Here is a 12931-nt window from a genome sequence, read left to right on the forward strand (position 1 = left end):
TCGGGATTTGACTGGAGAGGTTTATGTGTATTTTTACTCAAGTATGCCACCTTGTGACTAAAGAGGCCTCCAAGTCTGCTCACAAGAATCACTAGATTCAGTCAGATGACAAAACAAAATTAAGATAAGCAGCTGAAGAGAAAAACATAAAAGGCATCAGCATCACAATCAAAGATTTCAAATATGGGAACAGTGATTCCATATTAAAGCCCCACCAGAACAGAACAGCCTTTGCAGCCCTCCAAATACTGGCAGAGAAGGGGTCAGGCAGGTCTTTTGAGGGAAAGGGTTTCAAACACTGAGAAGCCCTGGTCCACCATCTTCATCAGAGGTGGTGTCTTCACTCCTTCTTCATGAGCTAAAGGAACACTACACTACCACCTGCAAACTGCACCAAGAAATAAGACAGGGCCCTATGCTTTTTCCAATTCAGATTGCATTATTCTATTTTTTTTAGTTTTTAAGCTTTTAAAAGTGTGATATATCTGCAAGCAAGTCAGTAGAGCACAAGGTTTCTGGATGCAGCTTAGTGCTAGATTTGACCTGTGAGAGAGTGTGAGAGCCCAATCCTGAGTGCTGGCTTTGATGTACTGGCTTTCCACTGGTGCACACTGTGCTAGGAGAGCACCCATGCTAGCCGGGCACGCAGCTGGCCTCCGCTGCTCGGCAGTCAAATGGACCGAGCAGTGGAGAGGAAAGTAGAGGTGGGGAGGTGTTCTGGCAAAGGGGGAGGTGAGTGGAGGGCATGGAGAGGGCAGGGGGAGGCATGCTGGGGGGACGGAGGGAGGTGGGACTGGTGGGGTGATGCTCCATTGGATCCAGGGCCTTCGTGTCAGGCTTCAAGCTTATCTCATCGCTGACCTTTTGGTCAGCAGTGAATCGAATAGTCCCATTGCGGGGCTACTTCCTTTACCTGGGGGAAGGGGATGAAAGTCCCCTTCTCCAGAGGTGCCGCCCATGGCTGCCGTGGGAGCGCAGGATGCGGCAGCAGCTGTTTTCTCTGCCGCTGCAGCCACGCGCCACAGGAGCTCAGAATTGGGCTGTGAGTGGCCTACATATGTAAGAACCACTTTTAAAATAAAAGGACCACAAAATTTAAAAACATGATCTCTCTCTCTCTCTCTCTCCTCTCTCTCTCTCTCTCTCTCTCTCACACACACACACACACACACACACACACACGCTTGAAATCATTTCTCTTAGTCTCCCTCCCTGACCCAAGTAATGCCACAAATGCCATGCCTAAAAGCCTGACTGGAATTGCTGTGTTCAGATAAGGCACCACCAGGATGGGTGAAGCAGCTACCCACACTTTCCTCAAATCATCCTGAGTTCAGGTGCTATGCTGGGGTGCAAGGCAGGCTGCTCAATGAAGCTGGTGATTGGGGGCACAAAGTACGTGTCTGTGCACATGTGCACAGAGGAAGCCTGTCCAGTTGTGCTCACAGGTCTCTCTGTCAACTCTGCAACTCCAAAGTCTGACTGTAATGCTGGGCTAGAGAGACATCATAATTTAAAAAAAAAAGATATTTAAGGTGCATCTTAGAAAAATAAGAATTGACGGTTCCTCCTCAGTTACAGGCAAAACACATGAATCGTGTTTTCCAGTGATCTTGAACTGCAACAGCTTTGAACAGGGGAAACGCCACCCTTAGAGCTGAAGCAGATGCATCAATTCACTGTGTACTGACCCTGTGTTGATTGCAATGTTTATGTATTCTGCCCTTCTGATGTTTGCATTTCCATTGCTTGTTTTACACATTTGCCACTTTCCCACTAAATGACATCATCATTGGCATCCTTCAGTCTTGGAAGACTATGTATCGCACTCTGAAAAGTGGTTCTGGAACAGCATCTAGTGTGGCTGAAAAGGCCAATTTGGGAGTCACATTCCCTTCCACAATGGGAGCAAATGTAGTCAGTCCCTGATGTGTCTCCCTGGCTACGGGCCTTCCTTCTTTGCCTCTTTGCCTCAGTCTGTTGGCCAAGTGTCTCTTCAAACTGGGAGAGGCCATGCTGCACAGACTGCCTCCAAGCGGGATGCTCAGAGGCCAGGGTTTCCCACCTGTTGAGGTCCACTCCTAAGGCCTTCAGATCCCTCTTGCAGATGTCCTTGTATCGCAGCTGTGGTCTACCTGTAGGGCGCTTTCCCCAAACAAGTTCTCCATAGAGGAGATCCTTTGGGATCTGGCCATCACCCATTCTCACGACATGACCAAGCCAACGCAGGTGTCTCTGTTTCAGCAGTGTATACATGCTAGGGATTCCAGCACGTTCCAGGACTGTGTTGTTTGGAACTTTGTCCTGCCAGGTGATGCTGAGAATGCGTCGGAATCAGCGCATGTGGAAAGGTAAGTCAGGTTTTCATTGATTCAATTTCCCCTTTGTTTCTCCCATTGTTCTAACTTGGCCTTTCTCCCTGCAAGTCAGAAGGCAAAGGAGAGACATTATCTTTCTGCTGGAGTCATCCCCCCATCCCTCTTCATTCTGGCTGCTTCACTCTGTTTCCTTTCCCCTGTGTCTATATTTGGATTCATACATAATCCCCTTACTTCATTAACTCAGAATTCAAGACAGACATATATAAAATAAGTCTAAATTCATAAATCCCCTCATTTCGCTCCCCTTGGGGAATGCCACTAATCAACTCGCAGGGGATTCAGAGTAAAAGAAGAGAAATGTAAGAAGAACCTTCAAGGATCCGACCCAAGGCTCACTTATGGCACAATCCTTTCCTCATCCCTTGCCGGTGTAACTAGTGTTGCACCAGTGGAGGCTGCTGTACAGCTGTTGTAGGGCAACCTCCAGCACAAGCACAGTGGGCCCACCAGCCAGGAGGCTGCAGCAGCCTCCTGCCAAACCAGTCAGGTCAGCTGGTGCAGTGGGTTGGAAGGCGGCAGGAAGGAAGTTGAATAGTGTCGGGGGAGTGCAGAACAGTGGAGCAGGTATGTGGAAAGTGCAGTGATGGGGGTGGGGAGGAGGCCAGATCAGGCCTGGGAGGGGGCAGGATTGGTGGCAGCACATACTGAATCACAAGCCTCTTCCTGGGCCTGGTGCAGGTCTAAGTTTCCCCATAGCAATTGCTGGGGCTTACTCTGGGCAAGGGGACGAATATCCCCTTTACACCAAGGAGTCTTGCAGCAGCCAAAAATTGCCTATGGCAGTGGTTCTCACAAGTTTAGCACTGGGACCCACTTTTTAGAATAAGAATTTGTCAGAACCCACCAGAAGTGATGTCATCAAGCAGGAAAATTTTGAACAATCCTAGGCTGCAATTAAAAGAATATACATACTGTAGTAGCCTTTTAAAAGTACAGATCTGTAACATGTCCCCAAATGCAGTCACGTACAACAGTAGCATCAAGTCTAATATATTAAAAGTAAAATATTGAAATGAATGGGGACTCACCTGAAATGGACTGGTGACCCACCTAGTGGGTCCTGACCCACAGTTTGAGAAACACTGGCCTATGGGATATTGCGGAAGCCATGCTGGTGCCGCTGCATCAGCACATGGGGATTTAGGTAGTATTGGGTTGCTTGTATAGCATTCCCTGACTCTAGAACAGAATGTACTCCCAGCCTGTCCCACAATTCCTGGTTTGTTTAACTCAAAGAAGAGTCAACCTGGGACAGTAGGGGCTTGGTTCTCTGCCTTCCACATGAGTTTTTTTTTTGGGGGGGGGGAGTTGAGCAGTGGTGGGTCAGGGAAGCATCATCAAGGCTTTGGATTGGGCAGTCGGTCATTTTGGGCCATTCCTGTAACTTGGTTGGTTGGCAACCTTCAGTCTCAAAAGACTATGGTATAAGCCTATAGCACCCGCTATTCCCAGGCGGTCTCCCATCCACATACTAACCAGGCCTGACCCTGCTTAGCTTCTGAGATCAGATAAGATTGGGCACATGCAGGACAATAGTTACTGTGACTTACAGCCCAATCCTATGCCTGTGTAATCAGAAGTAAGTCCCACTGAATTCAGTGGTGCTTATTCCTGGGTAATTCTGTATAGGACTGCAGCCTTAATATAGTAATTTTTTTGTTCTTGTTGTAAACAGCCATGGAGGCCTATCTAGCTAAATGCAAACATTAATAACATAAACAAACCTTTCTGGTCAAGTCTCAAATAAGAAATGCATGCAAAGTCATCATTGTGTTCATCTCCCTCTTCTCCAGTCCTGCACCTCAGTTCATTGGTGGTAGCTCTTAGGGGGTAGGAGGTGGCAGGGAAAAGCTGAACATGGTGCTGCTCTATCCCACATCTCTTTCATTCAGTATTGCCAAGGAGACAAACAAGCTGCCAGTATGGGAATTGACCATGCTTCCCATGTAAGGTCTAGCTACGTCCTTTTAAAATAAGGCAATGAAAGAGAAAACCAGATGAAGCCTATTCCCTCCACAGCGATGCTCTTTCTAATGTGCCTGATTTCTTTTTTCTTTTTTTCTTTAACAAAGAATCTTGAAACATACCATAAAACTTCCTTCACTATTTTTACTGGCAATGATGTTGGTTGACTTCCTCCCAACTTCTCCATGGCTCTGTCCTGATGCTGGGAGGACCCTGAGACGGCAGGTCCTGGAACAAATTAAAGGAGGGTTTGGGCTGCTTCAGATGAGAGTATCTGAGTATCTGCCCACCATGTGATTAGAAGCGAGGGAGCACAGGTCTGTGCCTCACTGCCAAGTATGCCATTCTTGTCTTCAGACTTATTTGGAGACAAACCAAACTGCACTAATCACACAATATTTCTTTTAAATATAGATTTTTGCCAGGTGTTTGCCAGGTGATTGCTGAGTCCACAATTGTGATGTTATCACCATCTGGCCATCATTTCTTTCTCCATGGCAGCACTTTCTGTAAACCATCTGGACACTCCCAGAATTTGGACTATAAAAGGCACTTGGGTTCTGAGTGATTCTTTGCATCATCCTCCACAGAGTTGTCAGGAGAAGGTCTTGGCCCTTGCCTTCTTCTGCCTGCTCGTTGCAGTGAATGAAGCCAAAGTCTTTGACAAATGTGAACTGGCAAGACTTTTGAAGCAGCATGGCATGGCTGGATATTATGGCGCCAGCCTGGGCGACTGTGAGTTTCTCTTCCTTTTTCTCCACCCCTGCAATGTCATGTGCTTCTAGGTCTGGGCTGAAATGGGGTACAGAAAAGACTCCTTTTCCACAAAAGATTATTTCTTTTCAGGGATCTTGGAGAAAGGGAAATTCCTCCCTGGGAAAGTAGATGTAGAGTAGACATGAAGAAGAATTTCTTAGCTGTAAGAGCTCTCCAGCACAGGAGCAGTGTTCCTTGTGCAGTTGTGAGATCTCTCTCCCTGGAGAGGGTCAAGCAGCGGTTGTCCACCCACCTGGCAGGAATGAGGTAGTAATTGCCTGCACTGAGCAGAGGGTTGGACCAAATGAGCTCCAAAGTCCCGTCCAACGCTAACATTCTATGGATTTGAGAGAGGAGTAAACAGGGATTAAGATGCTCATTTCCTTGCAGTCCTGTTCAGACTGAGATTCATCCAGTCCCTGGCCAAGACCAGGGGAGCATCATGTAATCACATGTCCCTCTTTGGTGTGATTTGCCACTTCCACTTGAAGGGAGGTGAGCTGCACAACAGAGTGTCTCTTGCCACAAGAAGGGCCTGTATGAGTGCTCTGGATTTTGCTCAGGATTTGTTCCCTTATGTTCAGCAACCTTTGGCCACTGTCAGCAAGACCATCCCTAGGAAATTTGGTTTTCCACCTTTCTTTATAAGAGCTGGGTCAGGGATCAGGCTCCATGCATTGACCAACTCCCTGAAAAGGCCATTCTAAGAGAGCAGGTCAGCCACAATATGTGGGGCCCAGAAAGATCCCTCCGCTGCTTCTGTCCAGAATGGAGAAGGGATGCTGCAATGGTAGCAAAAGGAGCCCATCCTCCCCCCCCACACACGAGCAAACATCTTGCACTCCAAAAGGTCACCTTTGCTACAAAACACAAACCTTATGTATGTTTAGTTCAACCTTACGTGCTGCCCTTCAAGTCTGCTTTTTTCTTAAGGCCAAGAGAAGATGCGCAGGGCGAAAAAGGAGCACACTTAATCGATGTAACCTTTATATTTTGGCTAAAATAAACTTGTGAACAATATTTTTATATAATATGCTTTAGAAAATGTATAATCTTTTCCTTCATAATCCCCAATCCCGATATCCCCTTTCAGCTGCTTCTTCTTGTTCCAGGGATCTGTCTGGCTTCCATGAAAGCAGATACAACACCAGGGCCGTGGAGCCAAGGAACAGCGATGGCAGCCATGACAATTTCAGATAAACAGCCGTTGGTGGTGCGCCAATGGAGACGGCAGAACAGAGAATGGCTGCAACACATCCTGCAGCAGTAAGTCTTGCTACTAGAGGGCTAACTAGTGAAAACCTTGTGAAATATTTCAAACAGGGTATATGATGCTTTTCAAGGCCAGGGTGCTTTGAATGATGTGCATGAAGCAGGAGTGCTACTACTACAGCAGCAATGCAGTAGTTACTACAGCACATCTTTTTTATCTGTAAAAAGTCTGACCTTGATTCCAGAGTATCTAACCTTGGACCTTGATGGATGTTTTGGGGAAAGGAGTTCTACAATTGTCAGGAACTTTACTGGGAGAAAGCAGGCTGACCCAGGGGAGTAGCTCATAGCACCAGGCCCTAGTGCTTAGCTCATGTGCACTCCTCCTGCTCCTCACATTCCCTTTTTACTGGGTCAGCAGCTGAATGGAGAAAAATCTGGTAGTTTCTGTCTTCTGCTGCTATCCCAGGCTACAGATATCAGGCAGAGTAGAGCTGTCTGGGAAAACAGAAACCTCTCTGGAGAGCACTGAATCCCAGGGTTCAGTTCTCATTCTCCATAACAAATAAAATTCTTGTTCTTATTAACAATTGAAACCACAGTGGTGTTTTCAAGATGTCAGATGCCACAACCCACTGAATTACCACTGAAAATGGACTGGGCAGCAAAAGACAACTAGTTTTTTTAAAAATCCAGAAGAAAAGGAATGAAAGCAAATGAAGAAAGGGGCAGGGATGGGAACTTGTGTCAGGTGACTTGAGTCTGAGTTGTGAAAATCCGTATTTTTCACTGACTCATTTACACTCAAGTCACGCATGTGAAAGACTCGGCAAAACACTTGAGTCAAGGTCCCCTTGACTCAGCACTCGTCCCCACACATGCAGGCTTGAGTCTGTTGAGTCTGGGTGTACTTGCTTACTGTTTTTGCGGCATGAAAGACCTGGTGGGGCCATCATTCAGACCGGGTGAGCAGTAGGGACGTTCTAGCCATGAGGCAGGGAAGGGTTAATGTTTGCTTTTGCATCTGAACAGGAGGAGGGAAGTGGGAGTGGACTCTCTTGCCTGTCTCTGATAGGAAGGAACTGATGATCATTGGATAAAGGTTGGGCACTGTGGTTTTTTTTATTTGAATGAGGAAGGGCAGGAGGATGAGCCCAACAGGGTTCTTGCCTTGGAATTGGCTGGAGGAAAAAGGAGGTGGGAAAGTTGTGTGTGTGTATGGGGGGGAGGTTCATAGTGATCACACTTTCGAAACGCATGGCTGCTGTAGCTGAACTCCGTTACTTGGGGGCAGGATAGGAAGCCCCATTGAATGACCAACTGCAGTGGGACTACTTCTGAGTACAGCTGCAAAGATTTGGGTCGTCCTGGTAAGACTTGCACCTGCTGCGTGTGACCCTCCTCCCTCTTGCTGCTTCTTTCCTGGCTCTCACGCAGTCTGTCCCACCCCCTCCTGCTTTGTTTCTAGATGGGATGGGGTAGCGGGGGAGTGTTTAAAGAGAACTCCAACACACACACATACCCAGCAGGAGCAGCCCCCCTTTTTTCTGTGCCTGACAGAATCGTGATTCTGGACTCGTGATTCAAGACTTTTCAAGTTGTGAAAAGGCGACTTGGAAAGTGCTCCTGTTTGGACTCATTTTTGAGTCGAGTTGTGGGGGGGGAGACTCGTGACTCGACTTGAGTCAAGCAGTACTGAATTTGCCCATCCCTGGAAGGGGGGGAAGAGATACAAAGCAAGTTCATATCACTAGGTAGCTACTTAGGTACCTAGGTAGGTAGTCTTGAGTCCCTGCACATACCAGAATGTGAGTGGCTGCCTTCCACAAATCCACATTAGATTCCATGACAGACCTGATTGAACACACACAGAATATCCTTGCATTTAGCTTGACTAACTTAAGTTTGATGGTGTCATACCATTACTTGCTTGGATGAGTGCAGCCCATCTGGCCTCTACATCCCATCCCTTCCTAGATAGATAAGTTAGGGCCCAATCCTATCCAAATTTCCAGCACCGGTGCAGCTGCAATAGAGCCCTGAGGTAAGGGACCAAATGTTCCCATATCTTGAGGAGGCCTCAGTGACTGCCTTCCCACCGAAGGATGTAGCACATGCCTGTCGCACACTCCCAGGGTTTTGGGGTGCTCAGAGTTCTTGGTTCTCTAACCCTAGAGCCCTCAAGGACCCCTGCTTGTTAGTACTGCCACCACACTGTATGTACCAGAGTCTCAGTCCAGGGACACTGAGACCCTCTAGGCTTAATCCAATCCCTTGCAGGCACTGAGCACTTTCTTTATTTAAACCTCAGTCCTCAAGTTACTAGTCCTCAATGAGTATTTGGTAGCTTACTGAACGGCTAGGCAGGATTCTGAACCTTTGTCCCCAACAGACAATGAAACAACTTAGTAAAAGGATTTTTACTTTATTAAGTACATAGGGTTACATAAAGTTACAAAAGGCAGCAAATGCTAGAGGCATAAAACTTCTAGGAAATATATCAGCATTAAAATAACAAAGCTAACTGGCTATCTCTATTATTCCCTAACCCTCACCTGGGTCAGCTTTCTTTTGTAGCTCTTTCAGTTCCAGGTTACCTATGAGGCCACATGGCCCTGGTGGACCAGGCTCTCCCTGCAGGCTGTTGCACCCACAACCTTCCCCAACAAAAGACCACGACACACCCCTTGGGCTTTATTCTTATACTTCTCATGCTAACAGGATGGAGGTGACTCTGTACTCATTTAAACTGTCCAATCAGACTCTTGGGGACAGAATCTTCCTGAAGTGGGGCTGGATGCTATCCCTCTCAGCTCTCCCCTCCCCACTGGAGGTCCACCTGCATTCCATCCTTGATGGGCAGCTTTCTGTCTGCAGAGGTGCTACATTCTTACCTTCCAATGAGTTGTTAATTTCATTGGCTGTTGTTACTCACATTCTTGCAGCTAGAAACTGCAAGCCACTTCTCTGTTACTGGTTTAGTTTGGTTCAGGCACTGTATGCTACTAGGCCTAAACTGTACATATTCATGACAATGCCCCATTGGCACCACTGCACTGGTCCTGGAAAACTGGTTAGGATTGGGCCCTTAGACTGCCCAATCGAAAAGTATGTGCCTCCCAGTTGAGGAAAAGGTCTCAGGTAGCCCAATCCTGAGCTTCCGGATGCACGGGACTGCTGCGACACAAAAAAAGGGCTGCTGCAGTATCCTGTGCGCACCAGGCAGCCACCAGCAGCTCCTTGCGAGAAGGGAACATTTGTCCCCTTCCTCAGAGTACGGAAGTAGCTACTTGAATCTGTGGTGGTTCTTTAGCCGGCGCAGAATTAAGAAGCCTCATGTCAGGTTGCGCAGCCTGACACAGGGCTCTGGATCCGGCGGAACAGAGCTCTGCCAGTCTGACCCCACTCCCTCCCCCTCCACACCTTTCCTGCCCTCCGCCTGCCCCGCAATGCCATCTCCCCACCTACCCTCATGCCCCAACTTAACTGTCTGCTGCCAGGCACGTTGCAATGAGTGCCTGGTGGCAGATTGCTGGCCTCTGACCTGAGCTGTCCCTGTACAGGCTAGTATTGGGCCAGCAGTAATGCCCACAAATATGCCTTATGGCACCTTTGCGACAGTGCGCGCCGGCGGTGAGTCAGCACGCACTGCTCTGGATCAGACCCTGAACCCACAAATGCACATAGCTGGCTGATGATGGTGTTTCAACCAAAGGACCAGAGTGCTGTAAAAGGATGTCCCAGCAGCTTGATCTGCCCGGGAGCTTCTGGAGAGTTAGAAGCATCCAGATATAAGAGGAGCATTCATCACAACAACTGTGGGGCAGTCACTGAGAATATCTTTTTTTGCACTTTGGCTAATATGTGGTATTTGTGTAATGAGGTGTTTGCATAATGGGTTAGAAAGAGCAAACATATTTTTGGGAATTCCCAATAATCATTGTTGTTTCCTGACAAATCATCTGACAGATTTCACTAATGATGACATCACCGATGATATTGCATGTGCGAAGAGGGTTATCCGGGATCCCAACAGGTTGAATGCCTGGTGAGTCCTTTTCTGTTTAGCATCTAACAGCCCAGTCCTATCCCCCGCCACTTCATAGCATGCAGCTGCACCAATGCAGCGTGCACTGCACATTATAATGTGTGTGTGGGGCAGTGACCAGATATTCAGTGAGAAGTACTTTTTTACTTACCTCCCTGTTGCTGCCCAGTCACCTATGGATCTCCTTGTACCCTTGTCAGCTATTTTGCTGGATGGGATGGGCTGGAAAATCAGGAATAGGAACCTAGTGTGCTCTTTTGTCACCAATATCCACCTGCTCCAGCTTGCTCCCTGACCCTTCCCTCCCACCCCAAACTGCTCACTCAGACCAGGACCATCAGTGGTGGGTGTGTGGGGCTGCCAGCCATTTGCATTGGCATCTCTGATGTGCTCAGCAGTGGCACCCCATTTGCAGCACCACTTCAGCTTTTACAGTGACACAGCAAGAGTTCTGTCATTGTAAAGGCCCCATGGGAATGGGTCATAAGTTTAGTATTATTATGGATATGTAGAGTCAGAAGATGAACTTCCTCTGAGCCTTTGTATAGGTAATATCTGAAGATGCTTCTTCAATGGGCACTGATGGGTAAGGATGCTTTCCTGAATGTGCATGAATGGCTTTTGATGGCTGGTAAGAACATAACAAAAAGCCTGGTTGGATCAGGCCAAAAGCCCATCTAGTCCAGCCTCCTGTATCTCACAGTGACCCACCAAATATTTAAGGAGCACACAAGACAACAGGAGACCTGCATCCTGGTGCTCTCCCTTGCATCTGGCATTCTGAGGTAGCCTACCTCTAAAATCAGGAAGTTGGGAATACCCATCACAGCCTGTAACCTATGATGGACTTTTCCTCCAGAAATTTGTCCAATCCCCTTTTAAGGCATCCAGGCCAGATGCTGTTACCACATCCTGTGGCAAGGAGTTCCACAGACAAATTAATATTCAGCATGTTCCACAGACATGCTGAATAAAGAAATATTTTCTTTGTCTGTCCTAACTCTCCCAACACTCAATTTTAGTGGATGCCCCCTGGCTCTGGTGTTGTGTGAGGGAAAAGAACATCCCCCTATCCACTCTATCCATCCCCCGCATAATTTTGTATGTCTCAATCATGTCCCCCCTCACATGCCTCTTTTCTAAAGAACCCCAAACACTGTAGCCCTTCCTCATAAGGGAGGTGCCCAAGCCAGTAATCATTTTGGTCGCTCTCTTCTGCACCTTTTCCATTTCTACTGTATCAGGTTGGCATCCTTCAGTGTCAGAAGACTATGTTGTCATGCTCTGAATGGTGGTTCTGGAACAGAGTGTCCTCACCAGTGCGCGAAGCCTGGGTAAAGTAGGTATGGAGGATAGGCTGTTACCCATGCAGCAAATCCCCCCTCTCCACGTCGCTGAAATGGTCCAATGGAAAGGCAGAAGCCAATATGGTTGGTTCCAGCAGCGTCGCAGGAGTTGCCAGAACGTGACTGTGTTCAGCCATGAACTGCTTCAGGGACTCCGGCTCCGGATTTTGCCTCAAGGTTGACTCCTGAAGCCGTTTCCATAACTGGCTGTAGCCACAAGGCAGTGGAGGTTTGGGATCAGAGTTTTCCTTCTCTCAGATGAGCTGCCTTCCCAGGCTGACGAGTCCCATCTACCCGGTATATTATTATTATTATTATTATTATTATTATTATTATTATTATTATTATTATTATTATTAACAGTATTTATATACCGCTTTTCAACCAAAGTTCACAAAGCGGTTTACAGAGAAAAATCAAATAACTAAATGGCTCCCTGTCCCAAAAGGGCTCACAATCTAAAAAGATGCAAAAGAATACCAGCAGACAGCCACCAGAACAGACACTGCTGGGGTGAGATGGGCCAGTTACTCTCCCCCTGCTAAAAAAAAGGAGCACCCACTTGAAAAAGTGCCTCTTACCCAGTTAGCAGGGGTTATTAGCAGGGTATACTTTTTGAGATGCGGCAATCAGAAGTGGACGCAATAGTCTAGGTGTGGCCTTACCATCGATTTGTACAACGGCATTATAACATTAGGATTTATTCTCAATACCTTTACTAATGATCCCAAGCATGGAATTAGCCTTCTTCACCACTGTTGCACATTGGGTTGACACTTTCATCGAGCTGTCCATCAGCTATTCAGTGTTGTCAAAGTCCCAGTATCTGAAGAGGTAATGAGTAAAGTGTTGGGCAGTGAAAATGCAGTGAAAGAGGAAGTCAGCGGTGCTGCTGATTAGCCTTGAGCCTCATTAGAGTTGGTCCTGTGCCTCCCACACAAGTCCTATTCTGTCCTCCCTTCCTTTGAAAATACCAGAGAATGGTAAGGTGAGGAGGCAGCAGATGGACTGATGAACCTCCAGGATAGGTATGACTGACCCAGAGGGAAGGTAAGCAAGCTGAGAAACATTTCCAGTAGGGTCTCAGAGGAGGCCCACATTCTGTCGACAGAATAGTCATGTGAGCCATGTATATTGTTTCCTTTCTGGCATTTAGGGTGGCTTGGAGGAACAATTGCAAAGGAAGAGACCTTTCATCCTGGACGAGCGGCTGTGGGGTCTGA

At 47.4% G+C, this 12931-nt stretch overlaps 1 pseudogene; it reads left to right on the forward strand.

Annotated features, from left to right (window-relative positions):
* Positions 1 to 4238: 4238 nt before the first annotated feature.
* Positions 4239 to 12931, forward strand: LOC136638705 (lysozyme C, milk isozyme-like; annotated as a pseudogene).

This window comes from Tiliqua scincoides, chromosome 2 (assembly GCF_035046505.1).
Source record: "Tiliqua scincoides isolate rTilSci1 chromosome 2, rTilSci1.hap2, whole genome shotgun sequence".
In the NCBI taxonomy this organism is placed as follows: Eukaryota; Metazoa; Chordata; class Lepidosauria; order Squamata; family Scincidae; genus Tiliqua; species Tiliqua scincoides.